Source organism: Protopterus annectens, chromosome 12.part0 (genome assembly GCF_019279795.1).
Source record: "Protopterus annectens isolate FY-2018-M chromosome 12.part0, PAN1.0, whole genome shotgun sequence".
Lineage (NCBI taxonomy): Eukaryota > Metazoa > Chordata > Ceratodontiformes > Protopteridae > Protopterus > Protopterus annectens.
In genome coordinates, this window is record NC_056746.1 from 155217593 (window position 1) to 155241100 (window position 23508).

At 40.2% G+C, this 23508-nt stretch overlaps 1 protein-coding gene across 1 annotated transcript in view; it reads left to right on the plus strand.

Moving 5' to 3' along the window:
- The window catches only part of SNX29 (sorting nexin 29), a 3382132-nt gene that overhangs the window by 2086989 nt on the left and 1271635 nt on the right, over window positions 1-23508 (plus strand). The window lies entirely within an intron of this gene.

Sequence of the window (23508 nt, forward strand, 5' to 3'; positions counted from 1 at the left end):
TGTAATTGTCTGGGTTTGTGGAAGGTCCTCCCTTATGCAGGAGAATGTCTGTAGCTGTTCTCCATTCGCTTGGTAGAAAGCTTGTATGGAGGTTGAGATTTAAGATTGTTGTTAGACAGGGGGGTTGTGCTATTTAAAATTAATCCAGGGATATTGTTAGGACCCATCAATGCAGAATTTGTAGCTTTTGATAGCGCTTTCAGACCTGGTCTCTTGTAACAGCTGGAGCCGAGTTAGTTTCAGCTCGGTATAAGAACACGGTTGCACTGCTTTCATTGCCTGTGCAGCCATAAACAGGGCCCCGTTAATGCTGATTATAGTTTTATTCTTTTTTTTTTTTCCTTTTAGTAATTTATCCGCACAATGGTGCTGCATTGTCTCCCCCTTTGGTGTACTCTGTTTCGAGGGCAGCTGTTGTAAGGGACAAGCTTCTTGCTTGCCAGGTCAGTATCTAGCAAGCGATTCTGTGATATAAGGTAGCTGATGTTATTACTGCGGTCTGTTGCTACCAGCTGTCATTGCAAGACACTTCTGGTTAAGACAGAAGCTATGCACTGGAAAGCAGGGAAACTGAAGGGGTTTGTTTTATATTGCATTGTTAATTATTAAATTAGTTAGCTTTGTTGTTGAGAAATGTCTATTGTGTATTGGTCACCTGACAGAAATCATACCTGAAAATAAAGCTGGGAGCGTATTTTCATTTTCTGAATACTTTAAATTCAGTATTGTTTTTAAAAAGCTGTTATTTTTCATTGACCATTAGAGGGCAGCAACAACTTAACACTGTCAAACTAAATCAAGGCTGGGGAACATTTCCAAGAAACTTCCTCAAGAAGTGATAATTCAGTAAAGGTGTTTAAAAAAAAAGAATCCCACACAAAACAAAAAATGAAAAAGATTAGTTCTGAGTTAGTTATATACTAGCTGTCGTTATTTTCTAAGACAGCAGAACTCAAGAATTTAACTGGGCACATAATACAGGAATTTGGTACGATTCCTCTAATACAGCTTTTATGTTTGAAAGTAGCAGTGTTTTGTCTTGCAGCGCTAATTATATCTTAAAAGTATGAATACAGTTCATAGCATACAGTGGTCATTTCCCAAGAATAAATAAATTCACTGGGAATGTTTAAACTAAACTTTTCCCCTCGGTTGAGAAGCCTTTGTTAATATCCGTGACATCTGATTTTAAGAAGTGTTCATCATTTAATTGTAAGAGCTGGTAACATTTATCTCCTTGAGAAATACTACATTTTCAGCCACTTTCCCAGGTACATGCATCTTACAACTCCAAATTCAGGAGTCATTTTTCTTTAAAATGAGAACTTGTTTCCTCTAAGAACAGATTGGTTACATCTCTTTAACATCCATTGTCTGCTTCTGTAGAAACTGTTGTAGAAAACAATTTTGCAAGTGCTGATTTTTTTCACTGCTGTTGAAATGCTGACCTTGGTTTTTCAGCTTTACATGGGTATGATGCATGTCAGTTTGTGTTTATCTTTTGTGTCTTGAGTTGGAAAAATGTTCCAAACTTTTTGTCTTGTCTTCTGGAGTATTGTCAGGATATACAAACTTTTGCATAGCACTTTCCTGTTGTCTTGTTTAAACACCTGATGTTCATAAGGGTCATTTGCATATATCCCATGTGCCTCTATTACAAGAGGTTTGACAGGTCATTCAGTGGAAGTTCTAGCATGACAGGAGTTTTCATTTAGTTTTTACTGATTGTTTTTTCTGTGTGACCTTCTCATTCTGTGTTTTAATTTAAAGAACTTGGAAAAGCTGAGATTGTTGGGTCACTGTATTTTTTGGATTTAGGGTAGTTACTGAAGGGCATTTGTTTAATGGTTTCCAAAAAATACTTATTAGGCACTGCAGAATATGGAGTACAGTTTTTCTCATCTTAAGAAATATGATCATTACTGAATCGGAAGAGACCATGTTTTTTTTTTTTTCTTCCATATTATTGTCTGCCCCCTCAGTCATTGTAGACCAAGTCACTGATAAATATTAAGCTTCTGTCATTCATAGGAGACCTGGCTGGGCTTCATGTCATAATGGTCAGTTTCAGAGCTTTAAATTCTGCCCGGATTTGAAAATGATACTGAGGTGGCATTCAAGTTCTGTATTTGAGCTGCAGGGACAAAACCTCTATCTGCAGTCTCCTAAGCAGTGATCTTTACCCTTTGCAATGTCTTGACTAGTATAAACAGTGGTGCATTAGCTGCATCTTACAGAAAAGGTAATGTCCCATATAGTGACTACCTTCAAGAACAGTACATATTCACACACATCAGTGGCCACAGAACTGACCATTGAAGCTGGCATACACCATTTTGACCTTGGCATTTCATATAAAGTAGTATACTTGTGTGAGAAAAGTTATAGGGAGTCTGAGACATGCACTCTGATTCTCAGTGATATCAGAAGATACTTCAGCATCTCTAAATGCTGTACATTACTAATACAAATTTTGCAAGCAATGGACATTTTTATAAAATGGCATAACTGAATAACAGTATGAAATTGAGATCTGTATGGTATTTTTCATTGTATTTCAAACTTAAAAAGATGAGTTTTGAAGATACTCTCAAAAATGTGTTTAAGCAGAATGTGTCAAAATGATACTCAAAACTAGGTTCAGAAATATATAGTCACTGAAGCTGCTTTTGACATTTTGTGGCTGCTGTCCTACATGACCAGCAAGCCTCCCCTTGATAGCCCTAGGGACCCATTAGTTCCTCGTCCGGATGAGAACCCATTTGCACATTTGTTTCCTGTCAGGCTTAAGATATTGCTGTCACCAATCATTCATTCCCCTTTGGGGTGAAAGTTCTTGAGACCATCCTCTTCCCTTAGAGGTGATGGAGTGCTTATAATGTTTTCATTTATTCTATGGTGTGAGATTTTTCCCCCATTTTTATGCACCTAACTCCCTGGTGGCACTGACTTCCACTGTCACTGCTTCAGAGGATACGTTTCTGTCACTCATAAAACACCCCTATCAGCATAGCACTGTGTTTATCCACCACATTTGCCACTTTGCACTGTACCTTTGCATGCCACTTACCTCATATTTTTGTAGGTGTCAACAGTTCAGTGGACTGGACCACCACCTTCCTGGGATAGGTACAACAGCCACTCACTCCCATCTTCCCTCTCTTGGCTCCTTCAGTACCCAAACTGCTAATCGGAGACGGTTTATCTGGATCATAGTCTGAGCTTTATCCCTGTTTGCTATAAAGCTGGGCTGACACTAAAGTTTTCTAACCCAAATGATACTGGCTTTACAGATGAGTCTTCACTATTACTTCTTTCTCAGTGAAATACAGATTTTGGAACAGAGACTAAGTGAAGTGGTCACACTGTACATGTGCAAGCACCTTTAGGTTGTAGATACACTTTTAAAGATATACCCCCTTCAGAATTAACAACAGAATAACTTGCACAGAAGACATAGCTTATGTTTGCATTTGTGTGAGCATGATAACCCCATTACCAAGTCTGCACTTGGTATTGCAGACTTTGAACCAAGATATCCTTAGACAGACTTTGAACCAAGATATCCTTAGACATAGGACTTTACAGTTATTCTTATCTTGGAGTAACAGAGTTGCAGTGCTTTTAAGAGGTTAAAGTAATTGTTCTAAATTAGATGATATTTTTATCCCATTTCCCATTTCTAGAGTAGGCTGTTATATATAAAACAAAGGATTACACTGGCCACCTTTAAAAGCAGTCTGGGTGTCTAGATAAGTGATGTCAAATTTTTACTTGGGATATGTGGGGAAAATCTACTTAATGAGGGAAATTGTTAGTCTCTCAGAAGTACCGAGTGATGTGACTGTACTTCTTGGCAGTCTCCTTGAATATAAGCTTAGTAGCAACCTGTGAAACTCTAAGTTTATAAAAATTGATTTTGATGTTGCAGAGATATGATTCTTAAAGGACAATTCTTCATCAAGGAAATAACATGCTTTTGTCCATGCATTGTCGTAACCCAGCAGACTGCAATTTGTAATGATGATTCCCAGTAGGAACAGCTGAGGTGACATTGCTAAGGCCTGCATTTCTGCACAGGAGATGGTGTTTGTCCTAAATAAGTTATACATATAATTCCTGTATGTGATTTCTGAGTGCTCTGTCATCTTAATTGGTGCATGACACTACAAGAAGGGTGACACATATGCCACTTTGTTTTAAGAGCACTTTATGGTCCATAGTGTCCAGTATAGTAGAAAGGTTCATCAAGACAAAGATTGCACTCTATGTTGAGACCCTTACTATTTAAGATAATGTATACAATCATATCATATAAGTAGCCTTAAAATAGTGTGCTGAATGAAAAATAGATTGACATTTCAACACCTGAGGAAGAACTGAAAAATCTTTCCATGCAGATGTTTGTATCATTTTCTGAACAATATTGTTCAAGAAAAGGAAAGTCAGTTATTATTTCAGATGCAAATAATGGGTGGGTGTTATGAATATCCTTTTAAATGCTCACATTAATAAAATATTTAAGGAGAAGCCTGGTCACTCAGAAGGATGTCGTTTACACAAATACCCAACACTTTCTGTTCATTACTAACTTCTACTGTGCCTCCTAATTTTATTAATTCATTTAAATTTGTTTACTGGGGTAGAACACTGATCAAACAATGATAAATTACACTACAGGCTCAGCTCGGGTTATATCATAATGAAATAAAACAAGGTACAGTTTACAGATAGCAGTAATTTACATTTATGAATGCACATATAAGATCTGAAAAACAATATATACACAATGTTTAACACGTCGGATATATGCAGTTACATAACTGGAATAGAAAAGGTAGGATAGAGTTAAAGTAGGAGAAGTAGTGAGGGTATGGGCAGTAGTAGATAGGTTAGGAAAGCTAATCGAGACCAGCAGGATGAAAGAAGGGGTCTAGGTTTTGCATAGTGCATTTAGAGCAGTAGCGGTATGTTAAGCTGAATCACAGTTTAGGATGTCTGAGTTAATAGGGTGGATCATATATTTGGGAGATAAAGGTACTACTCATTTGGAGATATTTGGTTAGGTGATATGTCTTTTAAATAGACAGTTGTATTCAAACTGTGCAGTCTGTGCAATCATTTAAATCTGGAGGAAGAGACTTCCAGAGATTAGGGCCAGTACTAAGAACCAATGACTTGTCTGAAATAAGGGTTTGTAGAGAAGGACCAGCCCTGGCATAGCTTCATATATTAAAGGTCTGAGTAACAGTAAGAAGTTTGGAAAAGAGGGGCAGGTGTCTAGTTTAAGTATTTTGAAAAGTAAGAAACAGAGTAAAGATCTGACCTGGCCAGTACTGGAAGCCAGTTAGCCTTTGTAAGGCAGTTGTGTTCATTCCATGGTGAGTTCAATATAAATTGACATTTTATTGGAGAAGGTCTGGGGGTTTGCAGTGTTTTTGAAATAGGCAGATGCAATCAAAGAGAGGCCACGCCCAAGGAGGATGGTATTACCTTGCTGGATGTGAAAGGAACTTAGATAATTTGTTGGCCCAGAAGAGGAGACTTTGATCTTGGTTTTCACCTTTTCTGTGTGCTCGTGGAAGTTTAGTGATTAGTCTAATTAGATCCACAAATATCTAAAGGAGGCACTGGTTTTAATGGGATTGTTATCACAGTGAAGGTTATGAAAAGACTGGGGGGGATTTGGTAATCTTTTATAGGTGCTGAATAACGTGGAGATTTTTTTTTACATTGAAAAGTAGTTTCTTGGATTTTAGCCGGTGCCATAGAGTAATAAGGCCCCTTTTGAAGTTCATTTTCAGTTGTATGATGCGATGGAGCAGGTCTAGTGGAAATTTACTGTTAAAGATTGAGAATGGAAGAGGCTGAAGAATGGAGCCCTCTGGGATTCTGTAGTGAATGAGGGAGCTGATGGAAAGACCAAGTCCTATCTTTACTTGAAATGAACATTTGGATAGAAAGTCTTTGAACCATACAGTGACATCAGGGCTGATTAAAGTGTCTTGTAGATGGTGAAGTTGAGTGGTTGACCATGTCAGAGGCATGGGTTAAGTCAATAAATAGAGTCCCAATAAGATTTCCTTTAGCCATTTAGTTAATATGTTATCAGTCAGGGTTCAAAGAGCAGTCGTGTTCCTACCAGCCCAGAATTCATGTTCTTTGAGGACTTCCTAGATGGCTGCACACTAGTCAACAGCTTGATTTCAGCTCTCCCGAGTGTGAAAAAAGAAACTGAGAGGTAAGGGCTAGTAATTCTTCAAGTTTTAGTAAAATTTAGCTACTGGCTAGTAAGTGCACTGCCTGGATGCCAGCAAAGAAGAAAGTTAGTGAGCCTGAGTGAAAATCAACCAGAAAAGGTGAAGAGAAAATACTGACTGAGAAGAATCCTGCAGCTGTTCAGCAAAAACAGTTCAATCTCCAGCTTTGGTACAAGAGTTGGCTTCCAGTAATTTAGAGGAAAAAGTAAGTTAAATGTATTCAAAGCTGATTAAAATAACTGAAACATTGAAGGATATATCAACTCAAATAACAAAAGACAGAGAAAATGGAAGAAGCTTTAAACAGAAGTGATAAAACTCCAAAAATCAGAGGTTAAAATGAAGAGGAGGCTCGTTGAGTATGAGACTGCTCAAAAATAGCTGTTTCAAAAATGGTAGTTAGAAGACAGAACACACAGAAAACCTGAGATGTACTGCTGCTCCTGAGAAACTGGTAGGAACAGATTGTATTCATTTTATGAAAGCACAAATAAGTAACTAGACTGGTATTCCTCAGTAGGATTTGTTAATTGAAAGGTCACACAATGTATATGCTTCAATCCTGGCCATGAGAAAGGAGCCAATACTGGTATTATTAAAGATGCAATCATACCAGCAGAAAGAGTTGGTCCTCACAAAATCATGGTAGAAGGGCAATGTTTTTTAAAAATTAGAGACAGTAGAGTGTTTGTGGAAAATTATTTGTTGCACACTAGGTGGAAGATAGAAATTTATCCCAGCAATTAGAGAATGTCAAGAGGCAGATATGACATTCAAGATGTTATATCTAGCAGCCTTCAGAAATTTTTTTCCTGGAGGATCAAAGTAATTTTGTGATGTAGAACAGGTTAAGAAGGAAATACAAAAGTTTGTCCAACAAACAATGAGCCATCAAGCAGAAGGGGATTCTTATTATTATTTTTATGATAATAAAGCTCATAGAGAGACTTTGCCAGTGAAACCGTTTTTAATGCCCCAAATGAAATTGAGAGACAGATGAAAGCATAGGAGTTGACTAGAAGAATTGGAAGTACCTTGTACATCAACCAGTGTATGAGGTTGGGAGATGTAGATAAACAGGAAGAATACCAGCAACACTGAAATTAGTTAATGAATGTGAGACTATAAAGCATCAGTCATGTTTTTGAAATATGGCTTTATAACAAAAAGTAACTGAGAAAAAGTGGACTTTTGTCTAAACTTGTTGACGGGACTGAAAGGCATATGCCCCACTTCATGTCATTAATGTTTGGAAGGACATTACAAGGAAAAAAAAGTAGCAGTAAATAAAACAGTTTTTGTTCTTAACTATATTTGAATTCCATGATATAAATTGTATATTATATAGTAAAGTATTGTCAGTGATTGCATGTGATAAAGATACTAAAGTAAACAAGTCCTTGTTAATTTAGTTTTAAGAAATATAGGCATTACACGTAAAATCAGAAGAAATGCTGAACAAAATCATGTTTTAAGTTAATATGCTGTAATCTTGAGGTGTTCATGTGGGAGAAGGCGTGTAAAAGTGCACTGATTATAATATATGTATAGTCGAGATGTTTTATTTTACTTTTGCATAGGTGAATGTCTGGATTAACACCTTTGGCGTAGACAAAAAATATTATTAGATTGTGTTTGGGCTTTAAAATAACAGAAGACTGTGAATGTAATGAGTTTTCCTTTAGTAAATAGATGTTCAGCATTAGTTGAAAGGTCTGCAGCTGAGGGCAGCTGTACATTCTGTTATGTTTCTATGGAGATCAGCTGACTGCATGTGCAGGCCATAAATATTGAGAGTACTGCCCATTATTGCTGAGGGAATTGTAAAATTAAAAGGTACAGGGGCAAGCATCTTAGGAAAAAATAAACTTTGAAATTATTGCAAGTGAATAAGAGAGAGCAGCTTTCCTGGTACTTAAATACTTCAGTGGAGTCACTAGAACAGTATATAATTTAGTTTTCTTTAAAGATAGCCAGTGTTCTTTTTCTTACTACTAAAAGGTAATGTTCTCCAAAAGCATATAATCTGTTTTTCACATCTAGGAGGGGAATAAAGATAAGACAGGAACAGACAGCAATTAGTGTAAGTAGGAGCACAGGCTGTAACATGCACCTTACCATAGATAACCTTAATTTTAGGTTAGGCAATGCATTTGGGTGCAGCTGTCTGTTTTGGACAGTTGTTCCTATCAGGAGGGTTAAACTTAATTTTTTGAAGATGTACATAATCTTGTCTGTTTTAACTTAAAAGGTTATGGAGATGTTCAAGAATGTGTTTTTTTTTTTTGTTGGAGGGTTTTCATTATAGCAAAACGTCCTGTAAAATGCGACATGTTCAAGTGGAGGTGACAAGAAGCAAATGCATAAAAGTTCAAACTGCCAAACAGTGGGTGCATGTAACACAAAAGCTGTATATATATATATATATATATATATATATATATATATATATATATATGGGTCTACTTCATAAGATCGACAGACCATTTGATATCGACAACCAGTAATGTGAAATTGTTCAATCTCACCGTTTGTTCTTACGCATGGGTTCGGAGCCAATCCTCGGCTCCGAGACGGCCACTTCTACAGCTCTGCATCTTGAGAAAGCTCGAGGAACAGTCCTATCCCACAATCCCCTAGTGCTAACCCCCAGATCTAGTTTGCCGCGGCAGCAGATGCATCGCAGAAGCTTGGGCCAGTAAACTTTTTCTGTTTTCGAAGTTTTTCCATAACTTTCTTATTAGTATAGATAGTTATATATATATATATATATATATATATATATATATATATATATATATATATATATATATATATATATATATATATATTAGTCTTTTATTAGTGTAGTTACAGGGAGTTATATATTATTCTTCTTATTGTTGTTATATTATAACTTTTCTAAAGCAATTTTCAGGCCTATTATCCTGTCTTTTAACAGGTGTTTTTTCTTTAGAAAGACTTAAGTCCTTACTTTTTTGTGTGCAGTGATACCTTGATATTTTCTTGTTTTCAGGTTTTTATAGATATATGTCTAATTTTTGAACATGTCTGAGAAGCAAAAATCAGGCTTTAAGAGATGTCTGTGCGGACAGAAAATGTCCATCACGGATAACCACTCTTCCTGCGTCTACTGTCTTGGCCCTCTCCACTTACAGGAGGACTGTTCTGTTTGTCATTCCTTCAGTGGGAGGGTCATGATGGAGAGACGCAGGAAGTTGGTAGACAGGGGTTTATTAAAGCCCGAATTTCAGGAGGCCCTTGACAAGGCTGAATTGGTTTCCAAGTCTTCGAAGGGGTCCAAGTCTTCGAGAGTGTCGGAGCCAAAGTCATCGGCTCTGAGCACCTCTACTAAGATTCGGACACCGGCTCCACAGACTTCGGAGTCAGTTGTCGAATGTATATCTTTGATAGAGACTCTGGTCTTGGAGCCGGTCTCGGAGGTTCCGCCGCCATCGATCCTTCACTCGGTGACGACTTCGGCCCCTTCGACCCGCTCTTCGAGACCCTTATGTGATTCGGATGTGGATCGAGTGATACAGAAGTTAATGGAGAACTTGGCCCTTTCTAAATTGATCCAAGTTTCGTCCCAGCTGGTTTCGAAACTCGAAGCCCTCCCTGGGTCATCTACTGCTCCTCCGAGACCTGTTGAGTCTTCGGAGCTGAGAATCGAAGTTCCGATGATGGTAGAACCATCGATACCGAAGCCTATAGCTGTGCTTTCGGTACCGTTGACCTCGATGCCCTCAGAACGGATAGAGGGGTCCCGGAGCCGACTATTGTTCCTTGGTTCCGGGGCGGACAGTCGAACCGAGATGTCGGTACCGACTCTCCCCCTAGGAGCCTCGGCTCAGATTAGTTCGGCACCGTCCTCTGGATCGGAGCCTGGACCCCCGGTCTCAGGGATTGTTCCTGGTTTCTCGAAATCAGGAAGGTCTTCGGATCCGGGTACCAGTGCCTTCGACGCCATGAGGAAGGTCTTGTCGAAACAGACACATATCTCATCGGATTCTTCTTTCCCCCCCCCAAGGGTCCACATTCAACTTCTGTATCCTCGGCTCCTACTAAGCGTCGAGACCCAATGCCTCAGTTGCCCCCAGAGGGTGCTCCCGGTTCCTCGGATGCTTCTCCAGAAGCCCCATCTGAAGAAGTACCAAGGAAAAGACTGTGCAAGAGGAGGCACATAGATTCCCCACAGGAATCTCTTACATCAGATACAGATTTAGATAAAGCAGAAGGGTCCCCATGGTCCCCCTCAGAGGATGTCTCCTTTGCGGACATCCTGGAGATCCTAAAACAGAGGGGAGATTGGCAGCCACTTAACCCTTCTGTGGATGAGTCAGTATTGCTGAAGGCATTCGGGGCTCTACCTTCTACCTCCTGGGTGACCCCTCCCTTTGACGAACTTATGGACTTGATAACTCGTAGGGCTTGGGAGACACCTGACACGGTGGAACCAGTTCCCCGCAGGCCAAATAAGTTCATAACAGCCCCCCAGGACAAGAGTTTTCTTACCAAGGGTGTTCCGGTGGATACTATGGTGGTGGCGGCAGCCACTAAGAAGGACATGTCAGAGTCCTCTTCCGCTGTCCATCCTCCTAATAAGGATTCCAGGATGATGGACAGATATGGGAAGCGCATTTTCAGTTCTGTGACTTTTTCCATGCGATCGCTGAACTACTTGACGCATTTTACGCGTTTACGGAGGGATCTCCTCAAGGAACTCGGAGATACTCTCCCGGGTCGTACAGATGCTGCTATTACCGAGAAAGTGACAGCGCAACTTAATACCCTTAACTCTGTAGTCAACTCCTCCATGAGGCTCATTTCATATGCGGCCGAAGGTGCGAGTAGAGCGGCAGCTTCAGCGATTGCTCTTAGGAGACAATCCTGGCTGCGGCTGTGCTCCTTTGAGGAATCCTTCAAGTCTTCTTTTACTAACGTCCCGTTTGATGGTGCCTCCCCTTTTGGCCCCAAAGTAAAGGAGACCCTCACTAGGTGTGAGCAAGAAGGGAAGACCCTATCTGCTGTAGGAGTCCGTTTTTCCACCCCTTCCAGACCATACCCCAAAGGGCAAAGAGGCGGAAAGATGTGGTTCCGTAAGACACAGGGTTCCTTTCAGTCCACACAGAGTGATAATGCCCCTTCCAGAGGCAGAGGAGGGGGAAGAAATGGAAGACGCCGTCCAAATGGCAGAGGGGGTCCGCAAAACCAGGGTGACAGAGATACTTTCTCTGGCAAGCCTTTCCAGCACTCCTGAGAGGAGGCCCGACTGTCCTGCTCTGGAGGCAGTCGGGGGACGCTTAACTTTGTACCCGCTGGCCTGGCGAAATTTAACCTCAGATGCGTGGTTACAAAATATAATTACCAGAGGTTACGACATAAAATTCATAAACGTTCCCCATACCACCAAAAGATTCCCAGACGTTCCACCCCATCTGCGGAATCAGGCAGCCTTAGAGATCCAGAAGCAGCTCAGGAAAAGAGCCATCCAAACAGTCCCGGCAGACCAAATAGGATCCGGAACTTACTCAAGGTTCTTTTTAGTTCCAAAGAAGACAAGGGACTGGAGACCAATTCTGGATCTCAGCAGATTAAACACCTTTGTTGTGAAGGAGAAGTTTCGGATGGTCACGCTACAGTCAATCCTCCCTTTTCTACAGGAAGAAGACTGGATGTGCTCTATAGATCTCAAGGACGCGTACTACCATATAAAAATGGCCAGACCATCCAGGAGATTCCTGCGCTTCCGGCTAGGAGCCAGTCATTTTCAGTTTCGGGCTCTGCCATTTGGCCTCATCTCAGCCCCCAGGGTGTTCACCAAGTGTATGGCAGTAGTAGTGTCTCACTTGAGACAACAAGGATTCCGGGTGTTTCCGTATCTAGACGACTGGCTCCTCTCTGCCACCACCGAGTATCATCTGCTCCAAGCAAGAGATTACACAATCAGTCTTTGTTCCCGTCTTAGCGTTACAATCAATTTAGAAAAATCTTCTTTATCGCCATCACAGCGTATCTCATTTATAGGGGTAGAACTGGACACTACCTTGGTCACGGTCAGACTTCCTCCAGAAAGGGTTTCAAAACTGAGGGAGCAAATTGCAATACTCCTTCAAAAGACACAAGCTACAGCGAAACAGGTTTTAAGAGTCCTGGGATTAATGTCAGCTGCACTGGTTGCAGTCCCTCTAGGAAGAATGCACATGAGGATCCTACAATGGCTACTGTTCTCCCAGTGGTCCTATCAGCACCTGCCGTTGTCACACGAAATTCTGATCACATCCTGTTGCAAGCAGGATCTATGATGGTGGATGCTATCTCAAGACTTGATACAAGGTCGACCATTTACCCTGCCAACCCCAATAGCGACAATAACCACGGACGCTTCCCTGATTGGGTGGGGGGGCTTATTCCAGGGAAAGACGGTCCAAGGTCAATGGTCCAGAACAGAATGCAAACTGCACATCAATGTTCAAGAGCTAAGAGCGGTGTTTCTAGCGTTGCAACACTTTCACGGCATCTTACCTCAAGGAACAGTGGCAGTCCAGACAGACAACATGTCAGTGGTCTGGTACATCAACAAACAAGGAGGAACAAGATCTTATCCACTATGCAGAGGCACCCTCAAGATCTGGCAATGGGCTGTCTCCACCGGATGCTTTCTGATAGCAACGCACATTCCCGGGACGTCCAACGTAATTGCGGACAGGTTGAGCAGAGCCATCCTGTTACCTCACGAGTGGTCTCTGAAATCTCAAGTGGCGGAAGAGATATTCCGCAAGTGGGGCCAGCCTTGCTGCGACCTTTTTGCATCACCGATGAATGCCAAATGCAGAAGCTACTTTGCCCTTCTCCCTCCACCAGGGAGTGTCCCCAGAGATTCACTGGTTCACGATTGGCCCCCGGGTCTCCTGTATGCCTTTCCACCCATTCCGTTAATCCCCAGGTTTCTACAGAAAGCCAAGCATCTGGAAAGGACCATAATTCTAATAGCCCCATTCTGGCCTCGACAGATCTGGTTCCCCTTTCTTCAGGCCCATCAAATCGAGGAGCCATGGATTTTGGACCCAGTTCCAGACCTTTTGACCCATGCGTCAGGAGCCCCTCATCCATTCCTGCAGGCCCTAAAATTGACAGCTTGGCTGCTCCTCTTCCCATCCTAGCCAGGTCAAGCCTTTTGTCCCCTGCGGTTAAACGTATAATTGTTTCCTCTCTTAAACCATCCACTACAAAGACTTATCGGAGCAAGTGGACACGTTTTTCTTATTGGTCATCACAACAAGGATTAGATCCAACAGAAGCGCCGGTACACAAAATTCTGGAGTTTCTGTCTAAGATCTTTGAAGAAGGAGCATCATCGTCCACAGTTAGAGTCCAACTGGTGGCCATATCGAACTTTCATGTGGGTTACAAAAATTCTTCCATCATGTCCCACAGACTTTGCAAGGCGTTTTTGAAAGGCACCTTTCACCTCCACCCTTCCATTCGTAACCCAGTTGCTCCTTGGAATCTTAATTTAATTTTATCTCAGTTAATGTTACCCCCTTTTGAACCAGCCTCCACAGCCTCTCTTAAGTTCGTGTCATGGAAAACATTATTCTTGGTGGCTATAACCTCTGCTCGAAGAATTTCGGAATTACACGCGCTATCTGTTCGACCTCCCTACTTGATTTTCCACTCGGATAGAGTGACATTATGCACCAATCCGTCTTTTCTCCCAAAAGTTTGTTCACTCTCAAATATTAACCAGTCCATCGAACTTCCCACCTTCTTCAAAGATCACACTAACAAGTTAGAATATATGCTACATAAGTTAGACGTCCACAGACAACTCAGATTTTATTTGCAAAGGACAAAAGATGACAGAAAATCAGACCAACTATTTATATCCTTTGCTGACCAAAGAAAAGGTATGGCAGTTACCAAAGTTACCTTGTCTAAATGGCTGACAGATTGTATTAAATTTATCTATTCACAGACGAAACAACAATTACCTTTTCAACCCAAGGCTCATTCTACCAGGGCTATGGCCACATCTCTAGCCCATGCAGCCCGTTTGCCGTTGGATACTATTTGTGCGGTAGCAACCTGGGCGAAGCCTCATACCTTCATTCTCCATTATAAGTTGGACAAGAACTCCAAAGATAGGGCCTCTTTTGGTTCCACGGTTCTCAGGAACATTCTCCCATGAGCCACCCAGGGTAAAGGAGCTAGGGACGCTACCCATGCGTAAGAACAAACGGCGAGATTGAACAATTTCACATAAAGAAGTTATGTCTTACCATAACATTCCATGTGAATTGTTCATCTCGCCTTTGTTCTTACTACCCACCCTCCATCCCCCGGCCTATGGTTTTTTTTCGGAGAACGGGATGATTTGGATTCCAATTCAGCTTGTGTTCAACACCTTCTGTTAGTCTCTGGCTGCTTCTGTTGTCAGGGTACTCTTTTCATTATCTAGCTGTTTTTTGGGCATTGCTGCCCCTTATCTTTAAATTACTGCTAGCGCCTGGGGCACATTGTTATCTTCTGGTGTTAGCAAACTAGATCTGAGGGTTAGCACTAGGGGATTGTGGGATAGGACTGTGCCTCGAGCTTTCTCAAGATGCAAAGTTGTAGAAGTGGCCGTCTCAGAGCCGGGGATCGGCTCCGAACCCATGCGTAAGAACAAAGGCGAGATGAACAATTCACATGGAACGTTATGGTAAGACATAACTTCTTTTTCAACGCACTTAACAGGGATTTGCCCCCCTCCCCAATGTTGTGTGACCCTGGAGTTGTTATATATAGTTGGGGGGGTGGGTTAGTTTAAAATGTGTAGTTTTTCTTGTATTTTCATGCTTTTAAATGAAAATAGGTGGGGGGCTTTGCCCCCCACACCCCCAAGGGGGGGGGGCTGTGCCCCCCATCCCCCTAACTATATATAACAACTCCAGGGTCGCACAACATTCTGGAGGGGGGAAATCCCTGTTAAGTGCCTTGAACACTGGTTGTCGACCAAATGAGCTGTCGACCACATGAATGTCGATCAATTGGTCTGATATATATATATATATATATCTATACACACACACACACACACACACACACACACACACACACACACACACACACACGTGTGTGTGTGTGTGTGTGTGTGTATAAAATAGGTGGGAATAACTTTTTATCATAATGGCTACACTTTCCATATTATTTTGGAATGTGAATGGCCAAACAGGTACAGACAAAGTGGTAAGAGTGTTATATTATGAAATGCTGAGTGCAAATAACAATACTATGTGGAACACATTTGGAAAGACGTGAACATATAAATTTGATAAAGAAAGGATTTCAGGATGGATATTCAGCAGAATATAGGTTCATAGGTTGGTACTGGGCTATCTACCCAAAGGCATATATTAGCCCAGCCACATTGTGCGGTATTCACCGCCCCTTTAGTAGTTCTCTAGACCCTTGTACTAGCAGCTAGTACCCTTGGCCCCTATCTAGTAGTGCTGTTGGTATGATCCCCGGTGTGAACTTTGTTACCCATCCACTCATCAAGGTTCCTCTTGAAGAGTGATAGGGGCTCTGTCTTATGTAGATTGGGACCCTGTTCCATAGTAAGGGAAGTCTCTGCGAAGGGAATCTATCCCTCCAGCATGTTCTATTCATTGTTGTGTTGAGGTTTATATCCCTAGAGCGTGTAGCCCGAGTAGATTTGGTTTTGCTAAGATGGAGCATGTTCAACAATTCTGGGTTGGACATGGCTCTGTACGTTAGACAGAGATCACCTCTGAGAAAGCGGTATGCAACAGAGAAATGTCTTAGCTTTTTCAATCGTGCTGCATAGGGCATCTGTTTGAGGCCAGTAATCCTCTTGGTTAGGTACCTCTGTGGTCTCTCCAGCTGCTGGAGATGTCTAGCCAGGTACATTCCAATCGGTGCATTGTACTCAATAATGGGTCTGATGAGAGAAGAGTAGAGGGGCACTATTACATCCTTAGATCTTGATGCAAACCCTTTCGTGATCAGATGGGTCACATAGAAGGATTTTCTAACCACTTTGGCAACATGGTTATCAAAGGAAAGCTGACTATCTACTTGGGCTCAAATAAAAAGGAGAATACTAATACTAATTGCTCCAATGGTGATAGAAGAGGGAAAAGAAAAATGGTAGATTTGTGGTAGTAGTAGTCTACTGGTAAGGGAGGAGGATTACATTGGTATGTGTTTATATTTCACCTAAAACTGTTATTATGGAACTTAACAAAATGGGAGAAATAATCAGTTTTCAGCAGGGAATATTACTTATAGGTGGGGAATGGAAGTTGATTTGTAACCGTGAGGATATATCTGGGAGACATGGAAGGGAAAAATATAATAAAAGAGGGTAGACTTCTGAAGAAATTTATGAAAATATGTCATATGTAAGTCATGAATTCTTTATTAGAAACTTTGAGAGAATTTACATGTTATTCTATAGAGTGCAATAACTGGGCTAGATTAATCAGAAATTACATTTCACATATGCATATTGAAGGCTTTGACACACACTCCCAATAACTATTTCAGATCATTCACCAATAACTAAAATATAAATGAAAGGTAATAAAGAAAAAAATACAACATACTGGTGCATCTCCCACCTGTTAAAAAGAAGGAATTTAAGGAACGTGTGGTAAAAATTATTCAAGATTTACTAGGGAATAAATACATTTCTTCATAAGTTATACCAAGCAAGTGGGATAAAATGAAAGTGGAGTTTAAAAATATGGTAGAAATAAAATAAAAAGTGATATGGTTAAGAAGTAACTGGAATTAATTAGAGAGGCTGTCAAAGGTTAAATTATCGCTGAATGAGAGGAATCTCACAGAACAAGAAGAGGCGTAACTGCAGAGTGCTAAAGAGAACATAAGGGAGTATCTGGATAATATGCCTGAGTTTAGAAAGATCACTGTTAAACAACTGTTCTGATAACTCCAGAACACAAAAACGTTTAACACAATAACTTGGGCAACAGAAAGTAGAAAAGGTTGTTGCCAAACTTAGGGCATCTGTAACAAGAAAAATAGCCAGATACAGTGGATAATATAAAGTGTACACACCCCTGTTAAAATGCCAGGTTTTTGTGATATAAAAAAATGAGACCACAATAAATAATTTCAAAACTTTTCCCACCTTTAATGTGACCTATAACCTGTACAATTCAATTGAAAAACAAATCTGTTAGGGGAAAAATATAAACAATAAAAAACATACACTATGCTGGTGGCATACGTGTGCATACCCTTAAACTAATATTTTGTTGAAGCACCTTTTGATTTAATTACAGCATTTAGTCTTCTTGGGTACACAACTGCCATCAATTAGAGACTCTGGTTAACCCCAAATAAAGTTATGCTGTGCTAGAAGGATTTTCCTGACATTTACTCACTTGCCTGCTACAGCAAAACCCATGGTTCACAGAGAGCTTGAAAAGCATCAAAGGGATCTCATTGTTGAAAGGTATCAGTCAGGAGAAGGGTACAAAAACATTTCCACAGCATTGGATATACCATGGAACACAGTGTAGACAGTCCTCAAAAAGTGGAGAAAATATGGGACAACAGTGACGTTGCAAAGAACTGGACATCCCTCCAAAATTGATGAAAAGAAATTATGAAAACTGGTCAGGGAGGCTGCCAAGAGACCTACAGCAGCACTGAAAGAGCTGCAGGAATTTCTGGCAAGTACTGGTTGTTGTACTACATGCTACAATCTCCCATATTCTCCATATGTTTGGACTATGGGGTAGGGTTGCAAGATGGAAGCCCTTTCTTACACAGAAAAACATCCAGGCTCAGATAAAATTTGCAAAACAATACATCAAGTCTCCCAAAAGCATGTAGGAAAATGTGTTATGGTCTGATGAGACCAAGACTGAACTTTGTCCACAATTCCAAAATTGTTGTTTGGCACAAAAACAACACTTAGCATCACCAAAAAACCCACCATCCCCACGGTGAAGCATGGTGGTGGCAGTATCATGCTTTGGGTTCACTTTTCTTCAGCTGGAACTGGGGCATTAGTCAAGGTGGAGGGAATTGTGAACAGTTCCAAATACCAGTCACTTTTGGCCCAAAACCTTCAGGCATCTGCTAGAAAGCTGAAGGTGAAGAGGAATGTCACCTTTCAACATGACAGTGACCCCAAGCATACATCCAAACCAACAAAAGAATGGCTTCACCAGAAGAAAATTAAAGTTTTGGAATGGCCCAGCCACAGCCCAGACCTAAATCCAATAGAAAATATGTGGTGTGACCTGAAGAGGGCTGTGGACAAGAGATGCCCTTGCAATCTGACAGATTTGGAGCGCTTTTGCAAGGAAGAGTGGGAAAATATTACCAAGTGAAGATGTACCATGCTGATAGACTCCTACCCAAGAAGACTGAATGCTGTAATTAAATCAAAAGGTTCCTCAACAAAGTATTAGTTTAAGGGTGTTCACACACAACAAAATATTAGTTTAAGGGTATGCACACTTATGCAACCAGCGTATTGTAGTTTTTTTTTTTTTTTTTTTTTTTTTTTAATATTTTTTTCCCAAACAGATTTGTTTGTTTTTCAATTGAATTGTACAGGTTATAGGTCATATTAAAGGTGGGAAAAGTTTTGAAATGATTTATTGTGGTCTCATTTTTTTATATCACAACCTGGCATTTTAACAGGGGTGTGTACACTTTCTGTATCCATTATATCTAGTGGATGTATCAGAGATATTTTGGAAATTTTATGACTATTTGTATAAAGCAGAGAAATGTGGAAATCTGGAAAAAGCACAAATTTGCATATGTTGGGATGACGCAAGTCTGCCAAGGTTAGAGGTCGATGAGGCTCAGCAATTAATAATTAAGATAGGAGGAGAGGAGATAAAATTGTGACTTATAATCAATCTATTTTATTATTTATTTATTTTCAGTTTTCTAACTGGGAACGTCCATTGGGCCTGAAAGAGCCCTTTTTCAATGGAGGCCTGGGGAGAAAAGCTCCAGAAACAATATTACAAAAATTAAAAACCATTAAAGCTCACAAAATTATTACATTATATAGGACATAGAGATATTGAAAAAAAAAATAAAAACTTGTGCTAAATGACATACATTTCAGTGGGTACATGTCAAAGCATTTTGTAGTTCAAGGTATGCTATTGCCTACAGTAACAAGACAAAGAAGGAGGTGTTATAATGGGAAAAATAGTAAGGAGGTGGTAAGGAGAGTATAGCAGGTGTTAGATTTAGATTTGTGAGGAAATCTAAAGGGGGTGAGAGTGAGGTGGGGTGGAAGTTAGGAAGGGTGAGAGCAAGAGCATTCCCATTTAGACGAGAGATAGGAATGAAGTAAAGTCTTAAAAACGAGAGTGGTTCTGGGTAATTCGGATGTAGGGTGGGAGTGAGTTCGATTTGCATGCTAGGGAGAATGACAGTAGAAGTTGCCCAATTGTATGTGAGGGTTTTTATACTTCAAGGACATTTTGATTTTTGGATCCGAGTTATATGTCAGGTATATGTAGGGAGAGTATGGAGGAGAGAGAGGGGCAGTTAAAGGGCCTGAATATGAGATTATGGACAGCTGAGAGTTGAATGTAAGAGAGATACTTGGAGAGTTCTAGCCATTTCAAAGAGTGTAGGGCATCACAGTGGTGAGATTAAGACTTAGAGCCAGTAGAAAACTTTTTAGAGATTTTATAATAACAGGATTCAAGTTTTGCCTTTAGGGAGGATTGTAGGCTAGTTAGGAGAGGAGCACTGTACAGCAAGGGTAGGCCTGGTTGAGGGGATGAGGTAACAATTGTGTCGATAGAGCATACTGCGCTTCTGGTGAGTTTTCCTGATATTAGTGTGTAGGTGGATGTCAGACTTTAGTTGTTCATTGATAAGGACACCTAGTAACTTGGTATGGAGGACTATTTCGATGGAGTCTTATTTTGACTGACTATAGTGAAGGAGTTTTTGTCAATTTTGGTGTTTTGTGATGGAGTAAATTAGATGATTTTAGTTTTGGTTGCATTGAGAGCTAGGTGATTAACATTCAAGTTTTGGTACTAGGGAAAGTGTTCTGAGTTATTTGCATGAGCTTCGGGAGTGATTTGGCAGAACAGATAATGGCAGAGTTGGCATATTGGACAAGATTGGCATTTGGGAAACAGTGATGGAAGTTGCTAATAAAGATATTAAATAGGGGACCTAGGATGCAGCCTTGGGGTACACCTGTTGGAGTATGGAGGTAGGAAGAGGTACAAATTTTCCACTTGACAACCTGTTGATGGTTTGAGAGATGCTGGAGAACCAGTATATGGTAGTAATGAAAGGTTGAGATGGGAGAAGTGGACAGGAGTAAGTGATGGGAGATGGTGTCAAAAGCTTTGGATAAGTTCAAGGAGAAGGGTAGCTACTATATTGCCTGAGTCGTGGGCATGGTTGATATCAAGGAAGGACAGAAGGGTAGTGGTGGTGCCGTGTCCATGTCTAAATCCATGTTGAGTGGGGGGGTCAGCAAGTGATTGTCGATTAAGTAAGGTAAGAGTTGCAGATGAATACACTTTTCAAGAATCTTGGATATTGGGAAGAGAAGGGCTACTGGACTGAAATTGGAGATGTTGGCATTGGTGCCACTTTATGAAGGGGAATAATAAAGCTTTTCTCCCAGAGGAGAGGTGTACATATGATTCTTGAATGGAGCAATTGATAAGAATGCAGATGGGCAGAGCTATGCCATGAGCAGCTAGCTTGAGGAAGTTAGATGGTAGATTATCTGGGGCATTAGAACATGGTTTTAATTTTTGTAAGAGTTTTTTATGGTATTAACTGGGATGGGTTTGAGGGTGAAGGGAGGGAGAGAGGTGATTGGAATTAGTTGGAGAAGAGGGGTGGTTTTGGGAGGGTGAAGAGGTAGGAGCTAAAACATTGTTGGGGAAATATGTGGTGAGCTTGGCTACAGAATCTATAAAAAAGGAGTTGAATTAGGAGGCAATGATATGATCTGGAGAGCTAAGATCTGGGCAAGGATTGTTCTTTCAGTCATGAATAAGGAGGGCAGAGGTACTACTCCAAAACTGTTTGAGATTGGGTTTGTGATTGTTTTGGAGTTTGAAGTAGTAGGATTTTCTATCAGCATATATATATATATATATATATATATATATATATATATATATGTATGTATATATATATATATATATATATATATACATACATATATATATATATATATATGTATGTATATATATATATATATATATATATATGTATGTATATATATATATATTTTTTTTTATTGCGGAATTGTTTGTATTAGGTTAGGGAGTTAGATGTTTTGCATTTTTGGTGATATTTCCAGGCTTTATCTCAGAGATACATAACGGTTATGGAGTCTTTGGAAAGCTAGGGAGTCATTTTTTGTTTTAACCCTTTTAGTTCTTAGAGGAGCAAGGCTATTTAGTAGGTTAATGAATGAAGTATTAAAATAGGAAACAGCATTGTCAAGAGGTAGAGTTTTGAGGGGGGTTCAGTTTGTGTTTTAAGCAGTCAGAGAAGGTTTGAGGGTTAAAGTTAGTGAGGGGTACGGATTGTTATATAATTATGTTGAAGGTGGAGAGAGGATAATGAACGACATGCAAAGGCGGGAAGGTGGTCACGAAGGGAATCGGGTAAGGTGGGATACTAGTATCCAGTCAAGAATGTTGCCTGGAGAGTTGTCTTTATTAGGTCTGTTGGGAGAGTTGATTAGTTGGGTGAAGTTGAATAGGTTTCTATTTTGAGCAGTAGAGGTTGAGAGAATGGAGATCCAGTTAATGTTAACATCGCCTAGGATTATAGTTTCATTATGTATGTTAGAAGAGATATCTTCAAGAATTGAGATATTATTTCCAGGTGTAATATACAGGGATGCTATGTATATGTTTTTCTGGTTTATTTTTAGGAGGGCAAGGGTTAGTTCAGTGGTAGTGAACTGGAGTAACGGCTTGGTGTAGGGAGTCACTGTTAGAGAGGAGGAGAAGAGCAGGGCCACTCCACCACCTTTCTTTTGGATTCTGTCATTACGTATTATTCTATAGTTAGGAGGGATGATTTCAGAGTCTGTCAGGTGTGGTTAGAGCCATGTTTTGGAAATAGATAAAATGCCCTGGTTATTATGGGAGAACCAGTCATGAAAATTGGGAAGCTTATTGCATAGGCTTTGAGCATTAATGTGGTGAAAAGGAGTGATGTGTGAAGAAGGTACATTTGGGTTTTTATATTGGTTGGGCAAAGGACTAGGGTTGGGGGGTGTATGTCTTTGGAAATGAGTAGAGAGGTTAAGTTAAGAAAGTGGAATAAAATGTTTTTAGATGCCTTTGTGTTGGGCTTATACCAGATCTACAGGAAAATCTCCAAGAATATATTGTATTCCTGTGCAAGTCTGAAAGGTAGGAGGGAAGAAAGTGATGGAAGGCTTTGTTTAAAAATATTTCAAACTGATGGCAAGCACCAATATCCTGGAAGAAAGCTGTGTTGGCTATAATACCCTAAAGAAGGCAAAGACCCGTCAGACCTAGCTTCATATAATCCCCTTTCAATTTTAACTATGATTATAAAGTGTTTGTCTATAATAGCTAAACGAATGCCAGAGGAGTTGCCAGAATTGATAGATATGGATCAGTGTGGCTCTGTGGAGGAGAGGTAAACACTAGACAAGATTAATAGAACAATGATGATCAAGAGGGAAGCAGAAGATAAGAAAGTACTGCTGCTGTTAGTGGGTCTTGACGCAGAGAAAGTATTCAGCAGAGTAAACTGGGATTTTATAAGTAGGGCAGTGGAAGCATTTGAATTCTCTATTACAATTATTAGGTTAATTAGAAGGAAATGTGAGGGAGGGGGGTCAGAGGCAAAAATTAAAATGGGAGAGTTCCTCTCTGACAAGTTGTCTAAACAGAGGAATCAGACAAGGAGTGTCCTGTTTCCCCTTTATTTGTCTTATTGGCAAAGAAAATAAGGGACTCAAAAAAAATGATATAATTGCTATGGTAATCAAGAAAAGTTGGCTTTTTTCACAGATATTATTTTATACCTAATAAAACTAGAAAAGGACATTTCAGTGTTGTGGAACATTTTTGAGAGTTTCAAGTCTTTTCAGGATATAAAACGAATGAAGATAAAAGAAAGGCTATTGCTAGAAACTGTGTACTAACATATGAATAGGTTCATCAATACCCATATTTATGGGTGACATGATAAAATTATGTTT